We start from the raw sequence: 12,171 nt of genomic DNA on the forward strand, positions 1-12,171 counted from the left end.
TTCTTGAACTAATCTTAGTGAGAGAATGAAGAAAACTGAAGAATTCTGACACAATAAAAGTTATTTGTGAAAAGATATTGTTTACAGATCCTTACAAGTAACAGCAGGATTGCAAACAAAGCAACATCCAAAATAGGAACAGAAATAGGCCATTTGATCCATTGAGCCCACTGTGCTTTTAACAAATCATGGCTTATTCCCTCTCTCTCCCCATGCCCCTTAATGTGATTAGCCTACTATGGTAAAGAATTCCACAGGTTCACTATTACCTGAATGAAGAAATATTTATTCACCCCGAGACTGGGACTACTTGCGATGGACGCCTGGGCCTGTCACTCTGAAAATGACCCATTTATTTCTCCGCTCTGTCTCCTGTCTGATAACCAATTCTCAGTCCGTGCCAATACATTATCAGCAATCCCATACACATTGATTTTGCACAATAACTTTTATGGGACTTCATTCCAAGCTTTCTAAAGATCCAAATACACTGCACACTGGCAGTCATGTCCTCAAAAAAGTCCGGTAGGTTTATCAAACATTATTTCCCTTCCATAAATCCATACTGATTTTGTATAATACAATTGGTACTTTTTTCAAAGTGTCCTGTTATCTCATTTTATAATAGACTCCAGCATTTTCCTTACTACTGATGTTAGTCTAACCAGACTGCAGTTCCTGGTTTTCTTCCTCCCTCCTTTTTTAAAAAAGTCGGGTTATATTTGCAACTCCTCAATTTGTTGGAACAGTTCCAGAATCTTCAGACTTTTGGATGATGACAACCAATGCTTCCAGTATTTCCAATGCAAGCTCCTTTAGTAACCAAGAAGTAGATTTACCCAGGGATTTGCCAGCTTTTAATTGCATTAATTTTCACATCTTTGTTTTGCTAATACGAATTTCCTTTAATTCCTCCTTTTCAAACTCTGGCAAATGTTTCATGTCTTCTTCTGTGAAAATAGAAAAAAAGTAGTTGCTCAATTTTCTGCCATTTCCTTCTCTATTATTAATTCTCCTCTTTCAGATTGAAAAGGCCTATAATTGTCTCCATTAATATTTTTCATTTTGCATATTCACAGAAGCTCATACAGTCTCCTTTTGTTTTTCATACAAATTTAATCACATCCCCTTCCTTACCCTCTTCAATCAACCTATCAGACATCCTTTTTCCTGAATTCTAAACCACTCCCAGTTGTCAGTCTTCATACTTTCTTGACAGACCTGATATGACTTCTGTTTGGATCTAATACTAATCCTTACGTTATCCGTTGTTGGGCTATTTACGGTGTTGCATTATTTATCTCAAAGGAATATGAAATTGCTGCAATGAATGCATTCATTCCTTAAATAGTAAACATTGGCATGTCCACTAACATGCCTTTTTCTGAAATTATCCATCCCATTTCAGTTACGTCACCCTTTTATACTTCATAGTTTCCTTTGTCTAGATTTAGAATCCTATTTTTGGATTGGGCCACTTCACTTTCTATCTTCATGAAGAATTTTTTCACGTTCTGTTGTTATGGTTGCTGGAGGTCAATCATCTCACCTCTAGGCTGTTTATACATGAGTTCCTCAGGGTAGTGTCCTAGGCTCAACTATCTTCACCGGTTTCATCAATGGAGCTTCTCTTCATTATAAGGTCAGAAATGGGGATGTTTGCTGATAATGATGTTCAACACCATTTGAGGCTCCTTAGATACTGAAGTAGTCCATATCCAAATGCAACATGACCTAGACAATATGCAGGCTTGGACTAACTAGTGACAAGTAACATTTATGCCATACAAGTACCATCTCCTACAAGAGAAAATCTAACATTGCCTCTCAATGTTCAATGACATTATCATCACTTATTCCTTCATTATCAACATCCTGGGTATATCATTTACCAGGAATTGAAGTGGATTAGCCATTTGAATTGTATGGCTACAAGAGCAGGTTCGAGAATAGGAATCCTGTAGTGAGTAACTCACCTCCTGACTCCTTAAAGCCTAGCCACTATCTACAAAGCTCAAGTCAGGAGTGCGATGGAATACTCTCCACTTCCCTGGAGGGGTGTAGCTCCAACAACATTCAAGATGCTTGACATTATAACTCCACCTTCAAGCTCCCCTCCAAACCACTCACCATCCTGACTTGGAAATATATTGCTATACTTTCACTGTCGCTGGGCATTGTGGGCCAATCCACAGCAGGTGGACTGCAGCAGTTCAAGAAGGCAGCTCATCACCACTTTCTCAAGGCCAACAAGGGACAGGCAATAAATGCTAGCCAGCCAGCAATACCCACATCCCACAAATAAATACAATGAGAAAACAAAACAGGTTAAAGCAGCCTGCTTGATTGATGCGATATCCACAAACATTCACCCTCTTCACCACTGATGAACAGTGGCAGCATTGTGTGCAAGATACACTTTTGAAATTCACCAAAGTTCCTTGGACAGAACTTTCCAAACTGAAACTACTGCCTTCTAGAAAGGTTAAGATGGAAAATATATGGGAACATCACCACATACAGGTTCCCTTTCCAGCCATTCACCATCCTAATTTGGACATATATTGCCGTTCTTCCAGTGTTTATAGCATTGTGGGTCTACACACTGCAAACAGACTGCAGCAGTTCAAGAGGGAAACTCACCATCATCTTCTCAAGAGCAATTAGGGATAGCCAATAAATGCTGCCCCATCAGTGAAGCCAACATCCCGTGAATGAACAAAAATAAAATTCAGTCCAGCATTCTTAGTGAACGTTGGAGCTAGCTCAATGAATTAAATAGTCTGCTCCTATTTCTAATTCTTCTGTGTTTTTTTTTAATTCAGTACTTGGTCCTGAACATCAATCTTAGTTTACAAATAAATAAGTAGCATCTTGCTCTCCTTGACAATATTGCACCCATTTTCAGAAAGGATGTGGTCATTTTATTGATTTTGCGTCAGTTGTGCAGCAATATGCCAATAAGATGAGATTTGTTTAAATTTGTATGATCATATCTTTGCAGAGGTGGAGATCTTGGACATGGCATTGAATATAAAACAGCTGTTCTTTAGGCAGCTTGTGCTAATGTTATTGCAATTTAATTACTATCTCCAAAACCTTTTGGATTTTCTATTTTGAAGTGGTAGCTGCTTTGTGGTATGATATTTCTTCTATAATGAGAGATTCCTATCATTTTCTGAAAATGAAAGATGTCCATCTTTTGGATGTGATGTTAAACCAAGCTGCAGATGTTCCTCAAGATAGCTGTAAAAGAAACCATATACTTTTTTTCCAAGAAGAGCAAAGCAATTTAAGATAGAAGTGAGGATTAATTTCTTGTCTCAAAGGGTAGTGAATCTGTGGAACTTGTTCCTGCAAAGGGCTGTGAAGTTAAGTATACTTAAAGCACAGAAAGATAATTTTTTAATGTTTAAAAAATTCAGGAGAAAGAATAGAATTGACTACATTGGAGTGATTTATTGTCATTTGTGTTTTTTTTACCAATAACTATAGTGAAAAATGTTTACATCACCATACTCAGCTACCATTTAAACTCCTATTATGCGAAATATGAATCTTTGTCAAGACCAATGGAAGTGATAGGCAACTTCACATACCATCTTGAGCAAACTATAGACTTTGAGAATGTTTATTTCAAGCTGGCAATTTACACCAATTCTAAGACAAAATACAACATTAAAGTTGTTTGCAAATCAAGGAATTTTCTTTAAATCTAATCTTGATATGAGTATTGATGTCAAACATGGCCCCAACAGAAGGTAAATGTTTAGTTAGATCTTCTCATAGCTGTGACAAAATAAAAATTACTGTTTATACTCTGATTGTGAGTATAACTTTAGTACAGTGAAGTCCCTGTTACCAGATCTCAAGCAATTCCCATGCAACGGGCATCCCAGATTCAAAATGGGAATTGAACTTTGATTTTTTTTGTAAACTGCATGGCTCAGATGCATGCCTGATCAAAGATCTTAACCGTTCATAGTCATTCTTTCAGCTGCCAAGGCTCTGGAAATCACCTCTTTAAACTTTGATGCATTTCTACGTCTTTTGCTTCCTTTAAGTCAGACCTTAAAACCTACCCATTGTAACAAGCTTTGGCCATCTGCCCTCATATCACTTTATGAGGCTAAATGGCAATTTTTGTTCACAAGACTCCTGCAAAGTACCTTGGAATGTCTTACTACTTTTAAGTGCTCTATAAATACAAGTTTCAATGCTTGTTGCAAGTATTTTGTAACAGAAATCATGACAAGAGATTTGCTCAAGAGTGAGAATATTTTATTTAGTTTTACATACAATATGGATGCTTAGTAAAAAGGGGCTGAATTTCAAAATCAATGTAGGGCTCTACTTCAATGGAGCAAAATGGAGAGCACACTTGGAAGAAGAAGATGTCACAAAAGGTAGCTACTCTCTAGCCAAGTGCATGATGTCTCAGGGGGTTGGGGCCAGTCAATGGTGATGGTGGGGCCATGGTGGTCTCTGGGCTGAAGGAATATCCTCCATCTTCCCCAGAACTGGTAAGCTTCATTGTGACAGGAAGACTCCAATACCCCATCCTACCTTCCTTCACTGTTTTGCAGTGCCCTACACCCACACCTCCCAGACAGCTGGTGAAATCCTTTTCTCAGAATGCTTATCAGAAGGTTAAAAGCTGTGCTTCTCATGATGTTCTGAATATTGAACTGAAAGAATGGACAGCCACTATGACAAATTCCCAATTCTTGCTGCTAGCAGGCAAAGCTCATCACCAGGAGTGCAAAGATGTGCAGGTTAGGTCAACTAGCCATGCTAAATTGACCATAGTGTGCAGGCTAGATGGGTTAGCCATGAGGAATGCAGGCTTACAGGGGTAAGGGGTGGGTCTGAGTGGGATGCTCTTTGGAGGGGCAGTGTGGATTCGATGGGCCAAATGATGTGTTTCTGCACTATAGGGATTGTATGTATTCTATGGATATAGCTGACATAGAAGGCTGAGCTTGACAGCAACATTGCAATGGAATAGATCATTCTGCCCCTGGAGCCTGCTCCACCACTCATTCATGTCCCAACTAATGTGTGCCTGAAATCAATCTGTCTCTTCTCTGCCATATCCTTTGATACTCCTAACCTATCAATATCTAAGACAGTTCTAAAAACACACGATTCATAAACTGCATAGCCTGGGGACTGTTTCAAGACATCACTCACGGGTTGTGGTCAGCTGCTAGTTTTCGTTTCCAACAACTGGCTCTGTTTTGAATTGAAAGGTACGGACATACAAATGTCTCTCCTCATCTGCTGCAGTCATGCGACCTCTACTACGCAGTGCATGCACACTTTAGGCATGTTGTACATACTGCTGGGTTGTATGTTCAAAATACTGTCAGAAGTGGCACTGAGATAAGCAATGCAGAACTGTAAGAAAGCACAACTACCAATAGGGAGATGGAGCTATGTCCAGAGTTGTGGGCTGCCAATACAGAAACAAAGAGGCCAATCACTGTTAAAACAATGGAAAAAGGCAGGTAGCTGATCATGAAGAGGTGAATGTACCACATACACAGATCACCCATTAACCAGCTTTGTCTGCCAGAAGTATTATTGGGAATTTGCCATAGTCTGTGGCTGTCCATTCTTTCAGTTGAATACTGAGAACATCATGGGAAGCACAGCTTTTAATCTCCTGATAAACATTCCGAGAAACGGATTTTACTAGCTCTCTGGGAGGTGTGGGTGCGGGCACTGTAAAACAGTGCAGGAAGGCAGGATGGGGTATTGGAGTCTTCCAGCCACAATGACACTTACTAGTTCTGGGGAAGATGGAGGATATTCCTTCAGCCCAGAGAACACCATGACCCCACCATCACCATTGACTGGCCCCAACCCATTAACCTTCATCATGATGAAGAGCTTATGCTCAAACTATTGACTCTCCTGCTCCTCGGATGCTGCCTAACTGGCTGTGCTTTTCCATCACCACACTCTTCGACTCTGATCTCCAACATTCGCTGTCCTCACTTTCTCCTCACCCATTAACCATCCACCATCAGACTCCAAGGTCAACAGCAAAACCACATCAGAAGCAGAATAACAACTGGTATCTTAGCAACAAGTAACACAAAGAGCAACACTTCTTGGGAAATACCCAGATGAACAGTCAATGACAATGATATACATGTACCATAAAGAGATCCATATGATTAAAGGGTTGTATGAAATGCATATGTGTAAGCTGATGGTAATAATGATCTGCTTTGGCGTGAGAGTAGTCATATGTAAATTTACTTTTGGGAAGTTAAAGTGCATATGACGACATGCAATTTTTTTTTGTGTAAAACATATGTATAAATATTGTTGCTAGTGACTTCATGTGATCTCTGCCATGAAGTATGGACACTGCATTCAGATACATTAAATCCACTTGAATAATGACCTTGTGTTGAACAACAGCTCTGCTGTTCACTTGAAACAGGCTGAGCTGTGAACTGGGGCAGCTGCTGCGTAGGAGGAGACTGAGCAGTATTCTGTTAACGACACGTATGCTTTCCATTTCCCTTCTGGGTTCTCTGCTCAATTATGGACTTTCCCATATTGGCTGCTTACTGAAAGATTAGTGAGTCCATTTTTCTGTAAATGATCACTCATAATGTGTGAGATCCATCAATTTTTTTAAAAAACCTGGACAGTATTTCTTGCTACCCTGATACTACTTCTTCCTTTGAGAAATGGCTGGAACTTAGGTGGTATTTAATCTCTACATCTAACATTATTACTTCACAATGTAAATTGTTGCATCAAAGTGGTTAAGACTGATCCTGCAAATTTTACTCTATTCAGAAGTGAAAACCCCACCAAAGACCCAAATACCAATGAACTGTCTGATCTCGCAATGCCCAGATTAAAGCTTGTCATGATGGAGATGATCACTCCATGATCTAATATTGAAGAGAGGATAACATGTCAATTTATTTTCGAGTTAAACCAGATAACATTGAGATAATAATGTTATGAACAACTTTAAATTTCATTGCTTTAACATGTGTTGCAAAATATATGGAACCTTAGAGAGGTAGTACAGCACAGACCAATAATCTTAACGTGAGTGTTACTGCATATATATTCATCAAAGAGAACAATTGAGTCAAATAAGATCGTTTAGGTGGTCACAGTGGTATTTTCTGACCTCATATATTCCTACGGTTCTATCATTAACTACTAGAGAAAACCGAGCAATGTAAATTTAATGTAAGTTCCAGTCCTGATCAAATCTCTTGAAGCCTAATGGTGTATTTTTTTAGTTCAATTGTAGTAGTGGAGTCTTGTTCCTGCTGAGGACACAAATTCAATTAATTGTAGGCATTTGAAATAAAATCTAATTTAATAATAAGGCAAATCTTTTAAACATTTGCAATTCAGAAAATGAGCTCTATAGGCTTTCTGGAATGTTAAAAGAAATCAAAAGAACTGTGGATGCTGGAAATCAGAAACAAAAATCTGAAATTGCTGGATAATCTCAGCAGGTCTGGCAGCGTCTGTGGACAGAAATCCAACTTTATGTGACCCCTCTTCAGTATTTATGGACTTCCAATAGTTCCACAATTTCCTACATTTTGAGACTCACATTTCTACTTTATTACCATAGGTGGTAGCAAGTATAGGTAGTCATCTCTGCAGAGACAGAGCTAAAATGAGAGGGATTTAGGCTACTATCTTACATGTCTCAATGATTATTAAATGATACAGCAGTAATCACTTCACAATAGAAAGTGTAGGACAACTATATGATGCAAAACAACTTGTTTGCAGCAGTGACTTAAATGCCTATGCTCGTGGTATGAAACATTGTGCATTATCACAATGTGATTCTTCTGTCATGATATTGCATGTTATCTGACTTACTGTGAGGAACACTGTAGGGCATAAGCTAGCTATTCCTAAAAGCAATTAGCTTCAGCCAAGATAAAATGTCACATCAGAGTTATTACGATTCCAACCATTTGGACAAGACAACAGGGGCAATCTAAATATCATTCATGGCCCTGCAAGTATTTTTAAACATCAATGACATATGATTCACTCAGGTTTCAAATATCTGAGCAACCCTGGTGATTACACTGTTTGTTCTTTCCGTATCTTCCTAATACAAAGCAACAATGCAAACAGTCCAAAAAGCTACTGATGAAAGGATTTCCATGGCTAAAAGTATCTACGACTCTTCAATTTTAATCCATTTTGAACTTAGATCAAGAGAGAATGCAACAATCCATAGTATTATGACATGACCTTCATATCTGATTCATATACACAAAGTATTAGAGAGAAATGAATGTCAGACTGTTGTAGGCTAGCATGGATGTCAAAATGTTCCTTATTCTTGTCATCCTATTTCTCATGCATTAAACCCTTATTTGGAAATTCAAGCATCCCACTGAATATTGTAGTCAGCAAAACCACATACACTCAGTACTTTCAATGTAGTAAAGAGGGGCATTATCAATTAAGGGCTGTGGGTATAACATAAATCATTGATTAGAGAATGAATGGATTGAATCCAACAAATGACCAGTAGTATATTGATACTCATTGTCCAAGCCTATACCTGAATAGTGGATACATGGATGAATCAATGGAAAATGACATTGCAATGGAATTGAATTCATACATTATTTAATGTCATTGGATAGAAGGGCAGTGAAGTGAATTGAATAGAATTAAAGTGTTACCTTCACAAAGTGATTTAATAGATAGGGAGCATAGCAGGAAGTGACTGACAATAACAATACTGTCTCCTATATCCACAAGTAGGGGAAAGGATGTAAAAACATTTCCCAAGTTTGGGAAGTGTGCCAAAGTAAGTTCAACAACAATGACAACAACAAACATAATGGCATCATTTATTTAGATAAAATGTTCCAAGGTACTTCAGAGCATTATCAAACCAAATCTGACACAGCTACACTTGGAAATAATAGAGTAGATGACAAAGACTTCATCAATTCTTTGAATGGACAATTCACCTGTTGTTATTCTCCAAACATTTCCCCATGACTGTGCGTATTCATCCTTTTCAGATAAAAGTCTAATTTCCTTAAAAGTGTTTCAATTGAACCTGCCTCCACCACATTCGCAGGCTGTGTATTCTAGTTTTTAAGCACTCCTGTGTGAAAATGTTTTCCCGCATGTCACTTTTGCTTCCTTTACCAATTAATTTAAATCAGTGTTCTCTCATTTTTGATCCTGTAATATGTTGGAACAGTTTCTACTTAGCGACTCTGTGGACGAACATTAAAAAATTGGCATGTTCAAAATCCAGAATTGGAAGAGTGCAGGCATTTCAGAGGGAAAAACTGAATAAGATTACAGTCAAGGGAGGAACCAGCCCATGGCAAAGTTGGGTTATAATATATTTAATTTTGAAATTGAGATGTTGCTTGACCAGTGGCCAACACATAAATTAATGGATGAATGGGACATAATGCAAGTTAGAATATAGGAACAGAGTTTTGGATGACTTTAAATTTGCTCAGAGTATAAAAATAGGAAACTGCCAGATATGCCTTCGAAAATTCAACTCACAAAGGTGCAGATAACAATTTCTGCATCAGATGAGCTGAGGCAGTGGAGTCAAGCAAGGTCATGGAAGTGGAAGTAGATGGGCTTGTTAATGGTATGATGGTACAGTCAGAAGCTTATCTCAGTGACACATAAAACACAAAGGCTTTGAAAGGCTGGTTCCAGCTCAGACCATTGTCAGTGATGAAAGAACCGAGATTGTGGCAGTCAGGGAAGACAATTGCCCATCCAATTCCCAATACCATAAAAGCAATGCGACAATTTATGGACAATGAAGGGGTCAAGCCAGACGGGGTGGTGATGAGGTTACAAACTCCAGTGTTTAAAGACTTTGACTCAATATTTTGGCAATGGAGATGGATGGTTACCAACATCTCGCAGATCAAAATTTGCTTGTTTGTACTTTTGGAATTCTTTGATTAGCACAAAAGGCAGCTTTCAATGTCAGACATAGTTGTTTTATGATGTGGAATCAAATTGAAATGCCTCGTTATTACCTACGGTGCAAGCATTCATTTAAACAATGCAGGGCCAAGTTTGGTTACAGGAATGCTGCATTTATATTATCTTTCTTTTATTCACTTGTGGGATATGGCCACAACTGACTGGTCAGCATTTATTGCCCATCCCTAGTTTCCCCAGAAAAGATGGTGGTGAGTTGACTTCTCTAATCGCTACAGTTTACATACTCCTATGGGGTAAGAATGCCAGGATTTTGACTTGGCCATAGTGAAGAAATGGCAATACATTTCCAAGTCAGGATGGTGAGTTGATTGAAGTGCATCTTGTAGATAGTATAGGCTGTTGCTATTGAGCTTTAGTGGTGGAGGGAATGGATGTTTGTGGATGTGCCAATCAATTGGGCTACTTTGCCCTGCAATGTGTCAAGCGTCTTGAGAGTTGTTGGAACTGCGTCCATCCACAAAAATGGGGAATATTCCATCACACTTCTAGTAGATGATGGACAAGCTTTGGGGAGTCAGGAGATGAGTTACTCACCAGCCTTTGACTTGCCCTTGTAGCCATTATATTTATGTGGAAGTCCAGTTAAGTTTCTAGTCAATGGTAACCCCACGTTTATTGATAGAAAGACATTCATTGATTGCAACACCATTGAATGTCAGGAGATGGTGTTAGATTGTCTCTAATTGGAGATGGTCATTGCCTGCCATTTAGGTGACATGCCACTTGTCAGCCCAAGCCTGGATATTGTGCAGCTATTGTTGTATTTGAACATGGACTGCTTCAGTATCTGAGGCGTCACAAATATGGTTGAACATTGTGCAATCATTGGCAAACATCTCCTCTTCTGACCTTATGATGAAGGGAAGGTCATTGATGAAGTAGTTAAAGATGGTTGGGCTGAGGCCACTACCTTGAGGAATTCCTGCAGAGATGTCCTGGAGCTGAGATGACTGACTTCCAGCAATCACAATCGTCTTCCTATATGCCATGTGTGGCTCCAACAAGTGGAGAGTTTTCTCCATGATATCCATTGATTCTAGTTTTGCTCAGGCTCCTTGATGCCATATTCAGTTGAATGTGGTCTTGATGTCAAAGGCAGTCGCTCTCACCTCCCCTCTGGAATTCAGCTCTTTTGTCCATGTTTGAATCAAGGCTGTAATGAGGTCAGGAGCTGAGTAGCCCTGATGAGCACAAACTGGGCATCATTGAGAGGGTTATTGCTGAGCAAGTGTTGCTGGATAGCACTGTTGATGACACCTTCCATTACTTTACTGATGAAGGAGAGTATTCTGATGGGGTATTAATTGGCCAAGTTGGATTTGCCCTGCTGTTTATGTACAGGACATAACTGGGCAATTTTCCACATTGTCAGGCAGATGCCAGTGTTGTTACTGACAACTGTTGAAACATATGACTTTTTTCCCATGTTAAATGAGAAGTTGTCACACAGTACTGGTATTAGTGACATATCTGCCAATTTCTGAATTTTGAACTGTAATGAAAGAGACAACGTACTTACATACAAAACACAAGCAGAAAAAGGCCATTTAGCTCCACAAGACAACTTCGCTATTCAATAAGGATGTGGCTGATCCGTATTTTGAATTCCATGTTTTCCATCTATCTCAAATAGCCTTAGCTTCCCCTGCTTAACAAAAATCTATCCATTTCTGTCTTAAAAATATTCAACAAACAGCCTCTGCTGGCTTTTGTGGCACAGAGTTCCAAAGTTACCCAATCCTCAGAGAAAAAATATTCTCCTCATCTCTGTCTTGAGAATGAAAACCCTAATTTCAAAACAGCGCCCTCTAGTCCTAGACCCACACAAAGAAACATCCTTTCCACTTCCACCTTGTAATGACCATTCATGATTTTATGCACTTCAATCAAGTCAGCCTTTACTGGAACAAGCCTGTCCAATTTATCGTTATAATTCAACTCATTTCTTCCAGGTATTAATCTAGTAAACCTCTTCATAACTACCTCCAATGTATTTACATACTTCCATAAATATGGAAATCAAAACTGCACACAGTATTCAAGATGTGGTCTCACCAATGCCCTCTAGGCATTGAAGAATAACATCATTACTTTTATGTTCAATTCCTCTCATAAAAAGGACAGCTCCTCATCACTCTTCTTTATTAC

At 38.9% G+C, this 12,171-nt stretch overlaps 1 protein-coding gene across 1 annotated transcript in view; it reads right to left on the bottom strand.

Moving 5' to 3' along the window:
- ntsr1 (neurotensin receptor 1 (high affinity)) overlaps positions 1 to 12,171 on the bottom strand; it is a 51,125-nt gene that overhangs the window by 13,259 nt on the left and 25,695 nt on the right. The window lies entirely within an intron of this gene.

This window comes from Hemiscyllium ocellatum, chromosome 15 (genome assembly GCF_020745735.1).
Source record: "Hemiscyllium ocellatum isolate sHemOce1 chromosome 15, sHemOce1.pat.X.cur, whole genome shotgun sequence".
NCBI lineage: Eukaryota > Metazoa > Chordata > Chondrichthyes > Orectolobiformes > Hemiscylliidae > Hemiscyllium > Hemiscyllium ocellatum.